General features: G+C 43.6%; 1 long non-coding RNA gene across 1 annotated transcript in view; it reads right to left on the bottom strand.

Moving 5' to 3' along the window:
- Positions 1–3,999: 3,999 nt before the first annotated feature.
- The window catches only part of LOC142503774 (uncharacterized), a 33,500-nt gene continuing 17,446 nt past the window's right edge, over positions 4,000–20,053 (bottom strand). The window contains exons 2-3 of the long non-coding RNA XR_012804081.1: positions 6,612–6,765; positions 4,000–4,394 (exon numbers count right to left, since the gene is read on the bottom strand). This is a non-coding gene — a long non-coding RNA (uncharacterized LOC142503774). The remainder of the gene's footprint in view (positions 4,395–6,611; positions 6,766–20,053) is intronic.

The raw sequence follows: 20,053 nt of genomic DNA, 5'->3' as shown, positions 1-20,053 counted from the left end.
ATCTGGGTGTTCCCCGTATGAGATATGCCAGGAGGGCATGGGTTCTCATCTCCTGTCCTCAAGATCCCCCCCCCCTCCCAACAGGTCAGGTTTTCAGGATATCCCTGCTTCAGCACAGGTGGCTCAATGAAGACTGAGCCACCTGTTCTGAAGCACAGACTGATTGAGCCAACAATGCGGAAGCAGGGACTGTGAGCCACCTGTGCTGAAGCAGGAATTTTCTGAAAGCCTGACCTGTTGGGGGTCCTGAGTACCAGCTCAAATAAATCATTTGGATGGTCCTTCAATTTTACAATGAATATGTAGGCTATATTTTAGGTTTAGGAATAAGTATACCATTCAGTGCAAGCTTGCAGTGCAATTTAAAAAGACTTGGGTAAATCTGTATGTTAAACCGTGCCTGTTTCATGCTATGTCCCTTTCTCTTTCTATCCGACCTCTCTCTTTCACACACCACTACCTGCATTTAAATCTAATGAATACACCTGTTTATATTGTACTCGGGTCAATAAAGGTAATTAATTATACGCATACTGTACTTGGTACCTTGGACATTACTGGCTCAGTAGATAACACCGGTTTGGGCCACATCAGATGTAACCAGACTAACTATAAGGATTAGCATTAGATTAATTATCTATTTGTATATGATCTATGTGCATAATTAGTCATCCCATGAAGTAACAAACAGCCCCCACTTTGCGCACCGCTGACTTAAGAAACAAAAAGTGCACCTGGATGGATGGCTGTTATAAAATGTCGGGTTGAATGTGAAAGTGTCCATGGTGTATAATAGACAGGTTATAGAGGTGTATAATAGACAGGTTACAGAAGCTGTTATGGAAGCATTGCCCCCAGGCTAATACACATTATTTGTTGATGCAGTCTTTTATCAAGTCTTCTCAAATTGTCTATGGTGTAGGGTTGCCAGGAGTCTGGTATTGAACCGGACTGTCCTGTATTTGGACACTGTCCAGTAAAAAATGAGAGGTAATACTGGACATGTATGTGTATACCGGTATTACCCCTCTGGACATGTATGTGTCCAGTATTACCTCTCTGGACATAGTGGCCTGACCAGCTTGGGGGACCGCGTGATTTCCCCGAGCAGGGAGAGAGCAGGGCTGCTGTTGCCAGGGGGCTGGACAGCTTCCTCCAGCCTGATTGGCTGCATTAGGCTAAGGCCCCGGTAACTCCGCTGCAACGCGCGCCCGCGAGATTGGCGGCGCGTGCAGCCGATTCCTTGGTCTGCAGCTCACTGCAGGAAGAGAGACCGGGGGGGGGGGGGGGGGGGGCGTGGCGGGGGCGCGGCCATGACGTCACCCGGCAGGTTCGCCCTCATTGGCTGAACTGCCGGGGGGCGTGCCTTATCGCTCGACGCGAGTCCTGCGCTCAATTCTATTGAGAGCAGGAGCAACTCTCGCCCCAGCGCTGCGGCCCCCCCTCGCAGCGGGCCCGGCGCCATTAAGGGGAGGGCTCTAGTCCATGCAGCGTCCGCCACAGCGGGCGCTGTAGTAGGCAGCGGGGGCAAGGCTTTACCCAGCAGCAGCCAATCAGGAGAGGTGGCAGGAGCCTGGGGCCAAGGAGATGAGGAAACAGCATGGAGGGGAGAGAGGGTGGGTTTGTGTGTGTGTGTGTGTGTCTCGAGCGTGTTGCAACTTTCACCATTGTGTACAGTATTTTTGGAGAAGCCGCCTGGAAGCCCTACTATGGTGATTTTCCCTTTCTTTTCAAGCAGCAAACGTAAAAAAAAAACTATGTTTTTTTTTTTTTTTTTAAATAAATCAGTTCTTTGGTATTAGATAAAACTGTCTAACTCTTGCCATTTTTATTGATTTTTTTAAATGTACTGATCAACCTTTGGTTGCTACAGCGACCATTCAAAATGTCACATCCACTCCCTCTTTTGAAACGGGCTCTGACACACACTTTTTTGAGCTCTGCTCTTTGGCAACAAAGTATCACAAACACATCTGTCGCTGTGTTCCAGTAAAGCTGTAACATTAATGTGTTACCCTTAGAAATATAATGTTACATATCAGCTGCAGCATTTCACAGACTGCAGCACAGAGGTTAGAAGGCGGCCATTTCGTTAGGCACACAATCCGACTTATTACAGATTTATAAGAGGAGCACCAAACAATTGCCAGCTTAGGTAAGAATGTAGAATTATACATTGTCACATGCTCTACATATAAAAATAAGAAGAAAAAAAAACATAAAGAGGGAATGCAGTATTGCTGCTTTCATGCTCTTTCACCCTAGGTATGCGTTGAATTTGTAGGCTTTAACCAGCACTAGTTTATCAGGTTCTGTATTTTTTTATTTTACCTTTAGAATCATGTTTCCTCTTTCCTACGCAGACAGGTCTCCAGCAGTGGCACAGAGTGAGAACAGATGACTCACAGTGCTTGAAAACACACCTTTATTTAAACTAGAATTGGTCTTTTTTTTCCAAATGTGCTCTTAAGACGGCAAATAACTTTAAAGCAAATATTAAAGAACATAACCCAGTGTTATTCACTGCACTTTTCAAACACGTTTGGTTTCGCTATTGACATACAGTATTACACCACAAACTGTAGGAGGAAATGTACTGTCGAGCATGAAGTAGGGGGATGTTTTATCAATGCAAGATTTTAAGGGATTTTAAGGGAAGGGACACAAATCTCCCCTTCCCCTCTCTCCACACAACTACCCCAGAGGCATTAACTCCTATTTGTGTAATGACGTGTGTCATGTAAATGGCAGAAAATATTAAGTAATCAATCTGGTGCTTCAGGGGTTAATGTGGCTACAGTTTGACTTTAAAATACAAATACATAGTTTTTATGACAGGTTAATACCCTCCCTGTGTCTGTGCTGATATACAAAGAGGGCTTAATTGGCGATCACTGATGGCGCACTAAAAGTGAAATATGTAATGTTTAGAAGGCTATAGACGAAAGCCAGATCGTTGGTTGTCAGCCTCAATGAAATCCGTAACATTCTTGAAATATCCCCTGGTTATCACAGAGAGAGGTGACAAACAGGTCACCACTTAGTCTAAGGACTATATTAAAAATGAGAATATCATGGGATGACATCTATTCTGAAGAATAACATTTAGATATTTGTCATCGTTGCAAGGAGACGGATGCAATAAGGCCAAACACTTGAGGTTTAGGAAGTGGCCATTTGTCACTCAAATTTAGGAGCAAGACGGTCAAAATGAGTATTGTTACATTCAGCAAACTCTCCTGAACGTTTGGGATCAGACACATGAATTTTCATCTTTCTACACCAGGGACCTCTCTGAGAAAAACATATGACATATGGTAACGTACTGTATAGGGATTTCTGTTTATGTTTAATCCTTTTATTTTGCGAAACTGGTCTGCATTTATTATAACTGTATGTTCTTGTAGTAATCTTTTTCTGTAAACTAAGCACTGTATTTTTATATATATATTAAAACAAAACATTAATAAGTGATGTTTTGGGGAATTTAATTAACTGTTTGCACGCTTTGTACAGAGTAATGTACATTTTCGGACACATTTTACTACAACAGATTTGTGTGTGTAAAGTGCATAGTTTTCTTTAATAAACAGGGATTTTAGACCCTGGCAGATATATATATAATTACATATTTTGTCTGCATATTTCTGGGGTGGTGGCAGCTGGTATGATTGCAATCGAGTAAAGGGTAAATATTAACTTATTGAAAGTACATTGTGCAGGAGAAAGGTGAGTTGGCTAGAGTAGCCGTGTGTATTAACCCTGGTTGCATATCTAAGCCACGTGCTCACAAGTGCACTGTTCGTGATAGATGGTATATTGGGATGGAGTAAGGGGCCATATTACTTATTTGAGGTACCTTTGCATAAGATCAAAAGTGGGACAGCTGGATAGCTGTGTATTAACCCTTGTCCCATATGCCGGTCACGTTCTTTTATGAGGTGCATTTATCAAGAAAAACTGGTAGAATTTTGCATAAAAAAATAGGCTCCAGGTAAATCAAAGAAAAGTCTCCATTAATTTTATTGGGATTTTTGTTTTGTTTATTTTATAACATTTAATACAATTTATGCATGTTTTATGTATGTTTGTGTGTTTGTACAGTATGTTTGAGTGTGTGTGTGTGTGTGTGTGTGTGTGTGTGTGTGTGTGTGTGTGTGTGTGTGTGTGTGTGTGTGTGTGTGTGTGTGTGTGTGTGTGTGTGTGTGTGTGTGTGTGTGTGTGTGTGTGTGTGTGTGTGTGTGTGTGTGTTTACTGCAGCATGAAGTTTCAAATATAATCGATTTATATTTGCATATCTTTGTGCTCCCAGTGTAATGTTATGTTTTGTCCTCTCAATAGAAAGTTCCTTTTTGTGTTCATTACCAATCCTTCACCCAACTGGGGTGCAGCACCTGCAGGCAGAAAGGACATGACTTTTAGGGTAAAAGAATGTGAAAGCAAACACAATAAAGAGCAGAGGAGATATAACCGAGGTCGCAAAGAGGCCCAAGATGGGAAAACCAAAACCAAATAATAGCACTCTTCAGCTCAGAGTCCTGATTCTCCTTATCTGAAGAAGGCATGTCTCTCCCAATACAGGCCTCAAATGTCCCCTTCATGTGAAGTCTGCCTCAGCCATTTCCAGAATTACAGTACTAACTTCTAGAATAAAATGGGTCTCAGTCTTAGAAGTTGCGATTTTTCTGTTACATTTTTTTACTCGGATTCTCTGGATCTAACGTATTTGAACTTTAACTTTTTGATATTATGATCGTGTTTATTCTAAGAAATAGAATTGGAATTCCATTATAATGCAACAAAAAAAAGATGAAGATTTCAATTTTGCTGTGATCACAAAAATAAATATGGAAAAAGGAACATCTCCCGAAAATAAATGATATCATCAACAATAATAATAATAATAATAATAAAGTGTGTGCAAGAGTCTACGGTGGAAAAACCCTTAGCCAGCTGATGGTGTGCATTGTCTTCCTTGTATTTGTTCTGGTTTTGCTGTGATAACATTTCTATACGTTAATGTCCAAATAAACAAATCTCTTTTTTTTTTTGTATTATAATAGATGGGCCCGTTTTCTTTAATAAATCCATTACAACAAGTGATTGGCATTTGGTCTATTGCATTATTACCTGTTCCTCGTTTGATTCCAACGTGCTTTGCCATTTAAGGGGACATGTGCCTCGTAGTTTCAAGCCGTGTCATGCAACACATGACTCTGCTGCAACTTGGAACACGTTGTGCATTGCGACCACTTAACGAGAGCAGCACCATGTCCTGATAGCTGCTTAGTGTAGGGTTATCACATCTAAGTTTTTATAATAGGGGATGCCAACATCCACGAGGAAAATTTTATTTAAAGCCATACATTTCCTACTGTATGTTTTAGTGACAAAACACACACTGTTTCTCTCCCCCCCCCACCTTTCTCTTCCCCCATCCATTTCTTGATTCCTCCGCCCTCCATCTATCTCTCCCCCTCCATCCATTTGTTCCCTTTCCATCTATCAATTTCTTCCCCATTCCTCCCTCCATCTCTCAGCCCCCCTCCTCGCTAAAAGTGCCCAGTCGCAGTCCACAACTCTTAGCCTCGTTCAGGGTGTTGGCTTCGGAGGGAGGGTGTGCTTACGTGCGAGCGGCCGTCCGAAACAATGTATTTAAAGTTAATTGTGGTTGTCAGGGTAGCAGCTGCCCTGTCTCCGAAGTACGGAGTTGACGCTGGCTACAGTTTCAATAAACAACCCAAGTTGTTTTTTGAAGCTGCAGCAGCGTCACTGGGACCTCGGCAGCCAATGAAATCATTCTTGAGAATGATTTCAAGACAGCAACTTCGATCCCTAAGCTGCTGTCTGTAGCCCCGCCCCCTCCCTGCCTCCTCAACTCTTGAAAAAGTCTCCTGGGGATGATGTGCACACATCACCCAGCAGACTGCCGCTCGCACACGCGAACGCCCGCCCTCCAACTCCTGCCTCTGGCACCCTGAACAAGCCCTCAGGCGTGTAATATAGTGCGTCAATTATAATCGAGTGTTTTTAAACCTGACCTTCTATACTTCCGACACGTACGGCAGCGAGCGTTAACCCGGCAAATCGGAGGAAAGACATGAAAAATGTATTTTCACGCTGCTGCCGCAACACGTGATGCTGCCAAGCCAATCACAGCCCGGCTATCGCTGTAACGTCTGATGGGTGAGCCTGTCCCCAACAAATCCAGAACATGTGCCTGGGTACAATTCTTCTTTCTCTACCATGTGTGTGGTAGGGTGCTACCTGACAGCTTATGGCTACCAGTGGTTGATGTGCAGTAAAAAATTAGTTGTACTGTGATTAATCGCTAGAGAGCAAATAGTGCATAACAAATAGTTCATGCTATATTATTATGTTATTAGAAAAGCATGTATCAAGCTCTGGCCCTCTTAAAACAGTTCCAAATTCTTTTTTGAACAGTTTTTTTGTTCTGTATTTTTTTATCCAAGGTGACATAGTAGGGGGCGTGAACTGTACCTCTGCTTCACGCCACCACTTACAACTATGTAAATGAAACGCCACGTGCATACGCAACACTGGGCGCGCGCCCGCAGGTGCACAAGTGCCTGCTATATAACAGGCCTTACCCGTGGAAGGTAGCCCGTCCGGGCGGCAGACACCGGGAAGTCGGACCACTGGGGCAGGCTCCACCCCTGCCATTATCCTATGCATTCTTCTGCCAACCTTTCTTCCGTCACTGCAGGTTGGACCGTCATGCTCCCTTGATTTGTCTTGTTGCCCCTGAAATATGGGACAATTATGCATCCTGGAAGATCTTTCCGGGACAATGGGACAGTTCATTGAAGAAAGGGACAATCCTCTATACACAGGACTTCTGGCAACCGTAGCTTAATACTGTACTGGATAGAACAGCAAAGTAATCCTCTGCAATGCCCCATCACTGATTCTCTGTGATTGCTAAATATAAAGTTGCAACACTAATTTTGCACCCCTGTCCCTCACCACCATATTATTTCACCTATGTACACATCCAACCTTAATCAATATTTGTAGATCCCTACATAAAAGCAGACACTTGGAGTTTTAGTAACACAAATGTAATTTAATTATGTTTTTGCCACACTGGTAAAAGGTTTATTGTAAAGGGATGTTGATAGTCCCTGGTTTATATAAAACAGGTACACATAGAAAATAGAATACATAAAAGACTTTGGAAACAAATAAATCAATCCAGATGATTATGTTACAAATGATGAATACATTAAATAGTAGTCATTATTTACCAATATAGTCCAGCTATGTACATAACAGTATTAAATCATCATAATCTGTTCCCAAATATATATATATATATAGATGAGCCTTATTAACAAGGTGAGCACTTCCCACTAAATCAACAGTACAGGGGAGCCTATTATACAGAGCTATAAACTGACTCATTTCCCTTAGAGAAGCAAACTAAGGTGTGTCAGTAAACATCAGTCACAGGAGAGGTAGATCTAGATCAAATGAAAGTGTCTCATGGAGTATTCCTTGGAAAATATGTTTCCTCCAACATCAAATTGTCACGGTGGAAGAAGGAGAGGTCTTTTGGTAAAGTCATCACCTATGAAGTGTGACACAGAATTAAATCTCAGTATCAGCTCTTTACCTCAATCAAGTCACTTTATCTTCCTGTGGATGGGGCATCAAACCCTACATTGTTCTTAGGGTATTGATTCATTGTGCCTTCTAAGGGCTGGGACCGGCTGCGCCCGGCGGCGCGGGCGGCCGCGTGAGCGCCACTCATCATGTGATGGTGCCCTCCCGAGCCAGTCCCAGTCCCTCCTCCCTGCACGGCTCGCTACACGCTGTGACGCATCAGCCGGCAGGGGATACCAGAGAATTGTAATCCCAAGTGGCGACGCGTCACGTTGTGTGGCTGTGAGCCAATGAGGGGAGCTTTGGGGAGCGGGGAGGCTTCGGGGAGAGGGAAAGCAGCTGCAGCACCAAGGGAGCCCCCCTGCTCCCTCCCACAGACTCTCTCCTCATAGTCTGCAGTGTAAGCAGATGCACGGGGGGAACCCCTGGCAATGAGGAGAGGAGGAGGGGAGGCTTCGGGGAGCTGCGGGGAGCGGGACACATGTATTTACTACTGCCTGATGTCCTCGCACGCATTTACATGCAGGGCCTGGGGGACGGGGCCCGGCTTCAGGGCAAACTGAAGGGGGGGGGGGTGGACGTGACGGGATTTGACTTTACAGCACCCGATTAAACTGTGCAGATATGTCAATGGATATTCCACTCCAGCACACGGACACACGTCATGGCCGCGCCCCCCTCGTCATGGCCCCGCCCACCCGACCCGTTTGGTCACACCCCCCCCCCCCCCGCTCCGAAAAAAGTTTCCTGCAGACCGCAGATTGCGGTGCAGTGAGTTGCACGCGCCGCCGGCAAGCAAGACAGCCATGCGGACTCGTGCAACGGGGCCTTAGCCTAATGCTACGTACCATGCTGCATACATTGTCATACAGCTGTAGCAAGACTGTTTTCAGCACTGTGGCAAGCCGTGGGACCAGGACCATGACTGCTCCGGCGCCAGAGGGTTATCGCTCTGGGGTCCAAGCCACGACTTTAAGCTTTTTCATTGAAAATGGGGAGAAGGAGCGGCTCAGTAAGTAAAGGCACTGACTCAACAGTGACACTGAGTTTGGACCAGGGGAGCCCGGTGTCAGCTCCTTGTGACCTTGGAAAAGACACTTTGTCTCCCTGTGCCTGCGACACCAGAAAAGAGAAGACTGTATATACATTAAGTGACCCCCAACACAGATTTCAGTTTAAACTTAAAATTAAAGTTTCTAATGTATGCTATAAACCTATAAAAAAAAAAAGCACACTTTCCTGGTCTCTATGTAGGAAAAAATGATTGTATATGGAGATCTTTAATGCTTGTCCTATGAATCACATTCTACACAACCACTGAACTAGCAATACAATTAATAGACCAGAGAGAAAACCCAGATACGTACAACAGTTAATTAATGCAAGTCACAAAACAGTTGATTCTTATGGTAAGTCTACTTTCATCTTTAACAAGTGACTCATTGGATGAGAGAAGACTTCATCAAAAATAACATCAGTCAATGTCTCCTCAAGTCCTAAAAACATGGCCCTTATTTAATGTTTTGGGAAGCTGCTTATCTTTCTTTGTCAGAGAGACGCTGAGCTCCATTCACATAACTGTAGCTCAGAGCTTCCTTGACACGTAGACGCTGCTTTAGAGCATGTTGAATGGAGGTAATTCTATATTGTATGAACCAGTCGTTCGGGATGTCTTTGGACGAAGAACCACATTGACTTCAATTGCGACTTTCAGCCAGAAACGGCCCAAACAGCAGCTTTGGACAGTATAGAATAAGGCCATTTGTGTTATAAATGTTATAAAGCTTTTACAGCAGATATTTCTAAAATATCTGCTTCTGTGCAAAAGATACCAGCACTTTCCGTTAAATTGTAGGATATTAGAATTAATAATCAAGTTTTTTCAAGAAGAAAATTAGGTAAATGTTGGCAAAAACTTTGACAAGTTATACATTTTCCAAGTGTTCACCACTTAAATGTCACAATTAACAATCAGTGTCTGGCAGGCAGCACACACTAGTAAGCAGTTTTGCACAATGGATTCGCTTCATTCATTATTAATCTCTGATATATGTTCTGAAGCAAACTGATGTTTGTTTAGCACTCTATGATTACACTCTGTCTTAAAAGGGCAGCTCCCCACATCCAACTAAAAACAACATGTTGTATACAACTTAAGAGTGTACATGGTTTCCTCAAAGAAATGTTACCATGCAAAAAACAACAACTAATATTAGGCTGCTTTTGTTGATTTGATTATCAATGCTAATAAATGCTAAATGTTTGTTTGTTAAGGGCCTGTGAATGGGGAAGTGTTTGTCAATCAAGCGTTTTCTTTAACCCTAGCCTACCCTGTCCTTATCAGAGAGTCAATGGGGGAAGGGGGAAAGGGGAGAGAGAAAACTGTTGTTGAACACACAGTAAAAGAGACAAAAGGAAGTAGCAATAGAAAATTAAACCCCTCCCAAATCTTTTTGGATTTTGGTTAAAAAAAAGGGATCAATTACCCAGATGTATCCCCTTAAATATGTCAGTGGCATTGTACACTTTGAAAAGAAAAAAAGAGTTGGTGATAATAGCGCTAAGAACGAAACAATACTTATTGGTGTACAATAATATAAACACTTAAATCCCTTAGAATAATAAGGTAAGGCTGCCAAGAGATGCTGACCCAAAAACAAAGTCAGTTACAATACACAAAAAAACAAATACAAATCGGCGCCTAAAAATGTCCAAAGATAGTCTATTGGGGATCCAATTGGACCGGAACACACAGATCCACCTCTAGTCCTGTACTTCTAAAGTTGTGACCACGACCAGATGTGACGTAATATGTGGAATCAAGCACAAAAATAAATCATAGTGCACACTGCTACTAAGAGGGACATACAGTACAAACACTAGACAAACAACACTGACAGATAAGGCAAGGCTGACTTAAATGAAGGAGCTAAATTTAATACAACAAGTTACAATTGAGAACACAACAGCAGGCAGCTGATCCGGTTGTTCTAAAACCAAAATCCTACTCACGACAAGTCAGAAATAAATGCGCGGTGGATAGTGGACTTAAGAATGTAGCAGCTTGTCCACCAGTGGCGTCGGGCTGATTTAGAAACTGCTCCGGCGCTGCAACACCTCCTAGTTCGATCGTCCGTCGCTGGAGGTGCGCTTGGGGGCAGATCCTTCTCTCACTTGCAGGCTGCGTGTCACGCGCATCCGGTTTGTAGCAGTTAGAAGTGAGAGAAGGATCTGCCCCCAAGCGCACCTCCAGCGACGGACGATCGAACTAGGAGGTGTTGCAGCGCCGGAGCAGTTTCTAAATCAGCCCAACACCACTGGTGGACAAGCTGCTACATTCTTAAGTCCACAATCCACCGCGCATTTACTTCTGACTTGTCGTGAGTAGGATTTTGGTTTTAGAACAACCGGATCAGCTGCCTGCTGTTGTGTTCTCAATTGTAACTTCTTGTATTAAATTTAGCTCCTTCATTTAAGTCAGCCTTGCCTTATCTGTCAGTGTTGTTTGTCTAGTGTTTGTACTGTATGTCCCTCTTAGTAGCAGTTGCTCTATGATCTATTTGTTGTTTGTTTAGTGTTTGTACTGTATGTCCCTCTTAGTAGCAGTTTGCACTATGATTTATTTTTCTGCTTGATTCCACATATTACGTCTCATCTGGTCGTGGTCACAACTTTGGAAGTACAAGACTGGAGGTGGATCTGTGTGTTTGGTCCAATTGGATCCCCAATAGACTATCTTTGGACATTTTTAGGCACCGGTTTGTTATTGGTACACTTTGGTCTTAGGCGAGATTGCCCCTTTAGTCCATTGGTTGCCAGCAAGGCATTGCTTTGCCGGCAGCCAAATGGTTAAACAAATGCAATGGTTTTCGGTGAATTTCAGAACATTATGCTGGGGTTTACGCCAATGCAAAATCTATGCACAGCAGTTTGCCGATTAGCACACACTGCACTCCACTGAGTAGCGTGCTTTATCAGAACTATGCTGTATAATGATAATAGCACGCAGTAGTAACAGTGTAAGTACAGTATTAATTCTAAAGGGAGCAGTTATTAATCCCAGCAAAGTCTATCTGAGCGCACCAGAAATGGAATGTTAGCTAAACAGCAGCTACACAAACTGTAGCCTCTGAAGCCAATACAGCTGAAGGAACAAATGGAAAAAAACCAGGGGCGCGTTGATATCAGCTGCTTAGTGCATGTTAATGGTTTGCGGCGCCTTGTTCTTTGTACACTTCTTATTGCCATATACTAAACTGCATAATGCTTAAATATGGAGCTGTAATGTAGAACAAGAGGATAATACACATTTTCTCCCCCCCCCTCTCTCACACTCGTCAATGCTGAGCCTCAAAGAGAGAGTTGATTTAACTTTAGAAGGTGATTCCTAAGGCTGAGTCCCCAGCGTCTGCGGCTGTGACAGCATGCGCAGCGCACAGAAGGTACTGCACTCTATGGGGCCGGCCCCAGTAGCTGTCTGCGCGCCCTGGCACAATGCGCGATGCGCGACCATATTTTAGTAAACACAAGAATTTTGTCTTTGCTAGTGGCACTGGCTACATCACAGCGGCGGTTCAGCCAAAGAGGACGAACCAGCCGCGTGACGTCATGGCCGTGACCCCGCCACCCCGTCTTTCCCCCTGCAGCTCCAGCACAGACAGCCGATCTCAGCTTTAAACCATGCAGGCGCGCGTGCAGGAGCTGACAGCGGGGGCCGCAGCCTTATGGGGATCCTGACTAGTTCCTTTTCTCCTCTTCTGATATTCCTGGTGTCTATCTATTGTAGGGCACTTAAGCAATATTAGTTCAGCCTTGAGAAGCTACTAATTGAACTGAAATTGCTACTGTGTCTCTGAGGATATCTCATCATTGTTTTAATCAAAGTCTGCGCTTGTTTTTCATGAGCAATTCTGTTCCTCGTTTAGTAGTTATTTGCCTATGAGCCGCCTCCTGGGCTGGGGTCTCTTTTTTAACCATAGCTATTTTTATTATTATTGTGTGATCAACCCATTCACATCTGATTTCACCACCAGTCTAAGGGGGTTATGCACTTAGCAGTGATAAGTGGGTTTTCTGGATGCTATGCACAAAGCATAGATAAGTGCTTTTAAGTTAGATAACTGCCTTTATAGCATGATACTGCCTGCTGTGAGATTCACAAAGCAGTGATAACAGTGCAGTATCGTGCTATAATGGCTACTTGAAAGCACTTATCACTGCTTTGTGAATCTCACAGAAGGCACTATCGCGCTATAAAGGCATTTATCTCACTTAAAAGCACTTATCACTGCTTAGTGCATAACCCCCTAAGTTCTTTCAAAACTAAAGCTGTTAACACAGATACCCAGCAAGCTCAAACTCCCACACCCACCACAAAGTGAATATATATTTATGTCAACCAGAGAGCTACTGAGCGTGGCAATTGTATATAACAAGAGACAGGGGGTGCCCAATGCTGCATCCAATTGACAAAACATATAAAGTAAAATACTTCAATAATAATAATTGGTTATTTAGTTAACCCTTTGGCCAAAGGCGTCATAAGCCTGCATACCAACGTCAAGGTATAACCAAAATAATGCAGGTCCTACTCGCACCATATACATAAAAATATATTTTCTGATTTAGTGTGGAACAATCTACTGGGGTTTTCTTTTTTCTTTTTGTTCATTGTCTTACGGCATAGCATCACTAGTCCCTGTGTCCACATCAGATCATATAAATGGTAATGATCTCTTTGTGATAACTCCACAGTGTTATAATTGGGTCGCATATCTTGTTTAATGCGTAGGCCGCGTTTAAAGTGCCGGCGACCGATGACGTCACGCATCGCCGTTACCATTGGCGAAAGTTGTATTTCAAGTTTGAGAGACGTCGCTGGCGACAAGGCCAGTGACGTCACCAAGGGGGAGGGCAGAGTGCAATAGGCGCTCTGTGATTGGTTTAGAGACGGTCACGGGGCGACTGTCTCTCCAAAAAATCAAATATCAGTGACTACCAGATTTTTGGTAGCCCAGTCGCACCGTCTCGCGGTCGCGGGCACAATAAGCGCTGACGACGGCGACAATGCATTTGTTTTGACGCGATGGTCGCGTCGCCGGCACTATAAGCGCAGCCTTATAGTGGAACCACACAAAATCCCTGCAAGCTCAGAACCCAAACCCAAAACACCACATATATCTCTGTCAAAAGGGACTGCTACTGGTAGTGTGACCCAATATATACAACAAAAGGCAAAAAGCCTCAGTGCCACGTCCAATATGACAAATTATATAGTTAAATTCTTGTGTTTTTCTTCATAAGTGAGGCTCATTTAGTTAAATCCTTTGGCCAAAGTATTTTAAGCTTGCAAACCATGCCAAGGTATTCCCTCTTTTTCCAGTCCTACCACTCCTGTACCCACAAAAAGCTCTCCTGGCCTCTCTATAAGGAAAGAGAACTGTCTTAATAGACTGCTCATTCACAGGTGCGTAAGCAGACACTGTTTTGAGTGAAAAGTTTAATGATGTGTGTTTTTTACATATTTTTTTGCTGAGCAGAAGAGTCAGAGAAGAGGGGGAGTCTAAAAGCACAGCATAAATTGGTTTATAAGTGCCTCCGTCTCTAGAAGCACATTCCTACTGCTCATTCAGAAACTATCCCTGGCTGGTACCTACGTTATCGTTTTTTTTTTTGTAGTACAAAGCTTGTCTCTGTGCGCTGTTCTCCCATCACTCTTCGTGAGATTTCTAAGATGTTGTAGGAGACCGTGAGCTTTGCCAACACTCTGTTTTATGTCAGCATGTGTGACCTGGAACCTGATCACCATCATCACCTAGAATAAAAACAGTACTACTCGTACTACAGAAATACCTGTAACCAGACTTAATTAGGAAAGAATTCCAGTGTGCCTTGTGCTCGACCTCTTTTCCCCTTGGAGTGTAAGCTCCCAATAACTTTGACTTTATTACCTATAGTATCAATATGTCCTAGGTATTTATTATTTTATATGTAAATTATCATATTTAAACACTGGATTCCATGCCTCGTTGAACTTTACTATGGAATATGTTGGCACCCTATAAATAATTAATGACAATGAGCTTCTCTTCGCTGGATAACATTGGTCTTGGATTTCATTATATATACATTTGTAGTAAATGTGTTAGTTGTGTGTGTAGTGGCCGTTATTGTAAGCGAGTTAACATGCATGGCCAGAGCTGAAGTGCTTTACTAAATAAACCTTGTGCTTCAAAGAATTAGCCTTTCAAAATCACAATTCTGCTTCTGCATCTATGCGGCGATCCTAAATACCAGGCTTTGTACACGATGGTGTCATTTTTACTGTGCGTTTAGTAAACCGGAACCAAGAACATTTGCAAATCTGAATAAGGATGATCCAAGTTTCCTTATCGGACACAGTCCTGATAGCTGTACTACTAAGGCTGCGTCCATAGGAAAGCGGGTGCCTTCCCTGGCCTTAGTACGTGCACCATCTGGGGGCGTGTCTATGGGCGGGCCAGTGACATCATGGAGCTGGTTCATCCTCATTGGGCGAACCACTCACGTGACCACCATATCGCGCGAGAAATCAGTTTTAACTGATTTCTCACGCATCGCGCGCCCCCTCCCGCTTCCGCGCGCATGCACCAGCACGCCATATAGATGCGATTACTGCCTTTAGGCAGTCTGATCGCGTCCGCACGGTCTGCCCATCTATTAACGCAGCCTACTTCTAGACAATATCAAGTAGAAGGGGAAAGGGGGAGGGGAAGAGGAAGGTAGCTGCTCTTTCTACAGTCTAGGAGTGGGTAGGTGCCAGGAGCAATAGTGCATCAATACAGTAAAACGTGCAGGTGCAAGGGACAGAAGCTCCTATCAACTAGCACTCAAAGTGATGTATATGATATGATAAGTAAGTTAAAACATAACTTTATTCAATATTGAAAAATAATAGTGGACAGAGAACAAATATATCTCCACGTGATACACAAATATTGAATGTGGGTTTGTAACATAGGGATCAGGACAGGCTTATATACCCTGGTGACCAGACATAAAGTGGGTGTGGCTTCTTTTACCCCAAGTCACTCTTTACCATGTGATGGGAAAGGGGCAATACTCTTTGTGAGCCCACAGTTAACCCATCGGGGCTATTAACCATTAACTCAATAGTAGCCCCATAGGGGGCTACACATTCCTTTCTTCATTGACTCCGGTTTTTGTTTTAAAGTACAGTATAGCAGGAAAAATATTATTACATATTTTACCCTTTTTTTGAGGACAAACAAAATTAAGCATTAACAAGCCCAGGTTTGTACCATTCAAGTAATTAAATAAAGGACAAAAAGTGAAGGCTGGCTCCCACAGACTTAATGTCAAGCTTTGTTTTTCATTATAGCTGCAGACGAAACAATATCCTACATGTGTTTTTTTTTTTTTTTAATAAATTAGTTCTGTACTATGAGAAAATACTTGTAGCATGTTTTCAAAACAATTCTGAATTATATTTTTAATGTACAGTATTGTTATGTAACAAGCATTTTTTTATTTCTATAGCAACCATTTACAAAATCACATCCCTTTCCTCTTCTGAAACAGACTCTGGCAAGCACTTTTCTAGCTGTGCACCAATTGTAACTAGTGGCTGCCTGGTCACATGATCTTCCCCACAGAACTTTGCAGCTTTGGTCCTCTTCTGCTGCACTGACAGCCATTTAGTGAATCCCGGAGCCGAATCTTCACCGATCGATCGACAACTTAGCTAATTACTTCTCATGGTGTGGATTGCATTGATGCACATATTAAAGGGGAAAAAATATATAATGTAAAAAATAAACGCAGCTTGCACTGGTGCTTTAAAATATATCATAAACAGCAGGTGTGATTATATATTTTCTTCTATACATTTGATTGGATTAATAGACCAACTACATCATCGTCTTTTTTGTTATTGACTTTAATAGCCGTAAAAAAGATACATTTTTAAATATGTACATTTTGAAAGAATTAGCTCCCACAAGTTATGTGCAAGTCACACTGCAATGCTCAGGGCACCAAAAAATAATTAGAAAGCTTTGGATCAGCTTATTATTTTTCTCCCAAATATGCTGGGAGCAGGAGAGGAAAATATATCTATTGAACCAGTTGTCTCCTTGTGATATGACAGGATGGTCACAGACATGTCAACTCTCACTGATCTTCTGAGACACACTGGTTATGAATCAAGCTGATTTTCAACATTAGTGGTTCCGGCGGACTTCAAAGTCACAACTTTTCCATTAAAATTACAGTTTTTAGTCTACAACCCCCAAATCTCAGCCATTTCGGGCCATGGTGGTTCACTTCTATGTGGTCATACTCTTCTGTTCAGGTTGTTGAAAGGAATAGTTGAGGCATTGGAGCCCTAACTCCTTTTATGCCACTGGATTTTTTTTCTACCACAGGGATACCAAGGAATTGCTTCTGAGCTCATGTGATCACTGTCACAGGAGACCGGGACAATTTACACGAGGGATCAATACACTAGACAGAACTGCAGAGTTGAATAAAAGTGAATTTATTGGAAAAAGTTTCCACAAACGTTCAGTACATAAAACACACACATTCACCCAACTGGGGTAACAGGGGGAAAAACTTAAAGTCCTAGGTATGGGCACCACTGTTTGGAAGCTTACCCGGATACACAGTCCCAACTTGTGCCTCTGTAGTATGGGCAGCACTGCCTTGCTGTGCACTGGCTAGCAATTTTACATTCCCCACCATTGCTTCACTCAAAACGGCTCCAGCCAACGCTGCACATACAGACCGCAGCAACACTGGATGCTCCAGACCCATGCACTGGGTCTCCTCAGTTTCCTTCTGCTGACTCCCTGTCAGCTCTTCCCTTACAGGGGCTCTGCCAGTCCCCTGTCAGCACACGGCCTTCTTAAAGAATATCAAGTCCAGAATGACTCTCTCTTGAGGCTGCGGAGAAGGAGTACTTATACCCCTGTCCCAATCAGGGAGATGCCAGCTAGTCTGGGTAGGAACAATATTTCTGGTCTCTGTACATGGCCCTAGACCATGCTGATGAGATTACTGGGGTTGAAGGTGGGCCAGGACAATGCTGATACCATCCCTTTCGACAGGCAAACAATACAGATACAACCCCAGGGTTTACAGCTTTCTTGCAGAGCAAGTCCACTAAGCAGGTGGTCGACCTCTCACTGGTTCCTCAACAATGGGCCCAGTCCCATCACAGTGTCCAGGCCTACAATACCAAACTCTGGTGTGATTACAGCTCATTTGGCAAGAGAGAGTTCACCCCCCAGGTCCATACATCACTGTTTCACATACTTTAAGAGGAACATATATCGGACTGCTACAATAAACTGTACATACATAAATAACTACATCATATCATTGACAGGTAGGGGTAATGACGGGCGTAACCTTTATTTAAAAGCAGCCAAATCGACCCTTACCTTCGCAATCACTTTTAGATTAGTCACGTGACTCTGGAGCCTTCCTCTTTCTAACAGAAAAAAGAGGAAGCTGTTTTATTCTGATGCTTCAATAGACTGATAAATAACCCCTTGTGATGTCTGTCCTACATCCAATGTTAACAGATTTATCCCATGGATAAACACTGCTCATAAAAGATGTTATTTTGGAACAGCACATATGCCAAGTCAGAAATTTTCTTATGGGACCAGTGAGTAAAATAAAATATTTATTATCATTTGAAAGGCTTACGCGCAACTTGTATACATTATCATAAATACGTCGTTTGGATGGCATCTACATTTCTGTGTCACATTTCTGTAGCAGTTACTGTTTTTGACTATTAGATATTCATTTACCGTGAATCTGTTCAAACGAACTGTGATTACATACTTTATTTGGTGAGATTAACACAATCACAGACTATGTTTCTTGCCAAACAGTGGAACATTTCTTATAGTTAACATAGACTTGATATGCTCTACAGAATTAAACATTTGGGCCGATGTACTATGATTATATTTAAAAAAAATGGTGGGTCAAAATTTCAGTGTTAAACACTAGTATAAATCTTCATAAAAAGTGCATGGTATGTATGAAGACTTCATACATATGATGCAAAATATGTTGTTTTAAATTATTTTATTCACATCCTTTAGTTGAATACCTGATTGACACCATTTAAATGGAAACAGACTTGTGTATTTATTTATTTACAACTAATATTAATTAATATATATATATAATTAGAGTAATATTATTTATGAGAGCCATGCTCTGAAAATAATATGGTCGTATCTTATACTATATTAGTGAAAGCACTGTATGTTTGCCTGCCTGCCTGCATGCATGCATGCCTGCCTGCTGGATGTCCGGTGTCCCTAGGGACAATGCCATTGCACCTTTGGCCTGTCACTCCGCCTCAGGCCATGCCCGCCCCCGCACCATGCCCGCCCCCGCACACCTGTCATTGGTCGGCCATGCCCGCCCCCCCGCACCATGCCCGCCCCCGCACACCTGTCATTGGTCTGCGGCCAGCACCCCGCACCATGCCCGCCCCCGCACACCTCTCATTGGTCTAAGGCCAACAACACTGACACACTGTCACACCCCTCACTGAGCTACACCACTGACACACTCTACCACCCCTCACTGAGCTTTGGGAATCGCTGCACCTAACCCTAACTGCTCTAGACATTTGCACAACTGACAGATTTGAAACTTTTTTGGGACAACCCTGACCACCTGCTACCTCACCACCTTCTAACAATCAGGTACAGAGTCTTCTCTCTATAAATACTCTTCTCTCTATAAATACACCCACATCCACACACCGCCTCTTCAAAACACCACCCTCGCACACCCCCACCCCACACTCTGCTCCAGGGCTACCGACTCAGCATTAACCACCATTAAACACCCCTCCCCCCCCCCCCCCCGCTCATCACCTCCACCGCATGGTGCTCATCCGGAGGCATACTGACTTGCCATTAACACCCCCCCCCCCCCCTCACCTCCACCACGGACACCATTATTAACCCCCCCCCCCCCCCCGCTCCTCACCTCCACCACGGACACCATTAACCCCCCCCAAACACCACCCCCCCCCCGGTCCTCACCCCGCTCCTCACCTCCACAACGCCCACCGCATGGTGTTCATCCACACCCATACCCCCCGCTCCTCACCTCCAGCGCATGGTCCTCATCCGGAGCATGAAAGACGCCATTAACCCCCCCCCCCCCCCTGCTCCTCACCTTCACCGCATCCTGCTCATCCGGAGTAAAAAACACGCCATTAACAACACCCCCCGCTCCTCTCCTCCACCGCATGGTGCTCATCCGGATCAAAAAATAAACCCATTACCACCACTCGCCCCCCCGCTCCTCTCCTCCACCGCATGGTGCTCATCCGGAGCCACAAAGACGCCATTAACCTCCCCCCCCCCCCCCCCGCTCCTCACCT

Source organism: Ascaphus truei, chromosome 10 (genome assembly GCF_040206685.1).
Source record: "Ascaphus truei isolate aAscTru1 chromosome 10, aAscTru1.hap1, whole genome shotgun sequence".
Classification (NCBI taxonomy): domain Eukaryota; kingdom Metazoa; phylum Chordata; class Amphibia; order Anura; family Ascaphidae; genus Ascaphus; species Ascaphus truei.
Note: the sequence above shows the minus strand (reverse complement) of the source record. Positions and strands in the feature narration are given on the sequence as shown.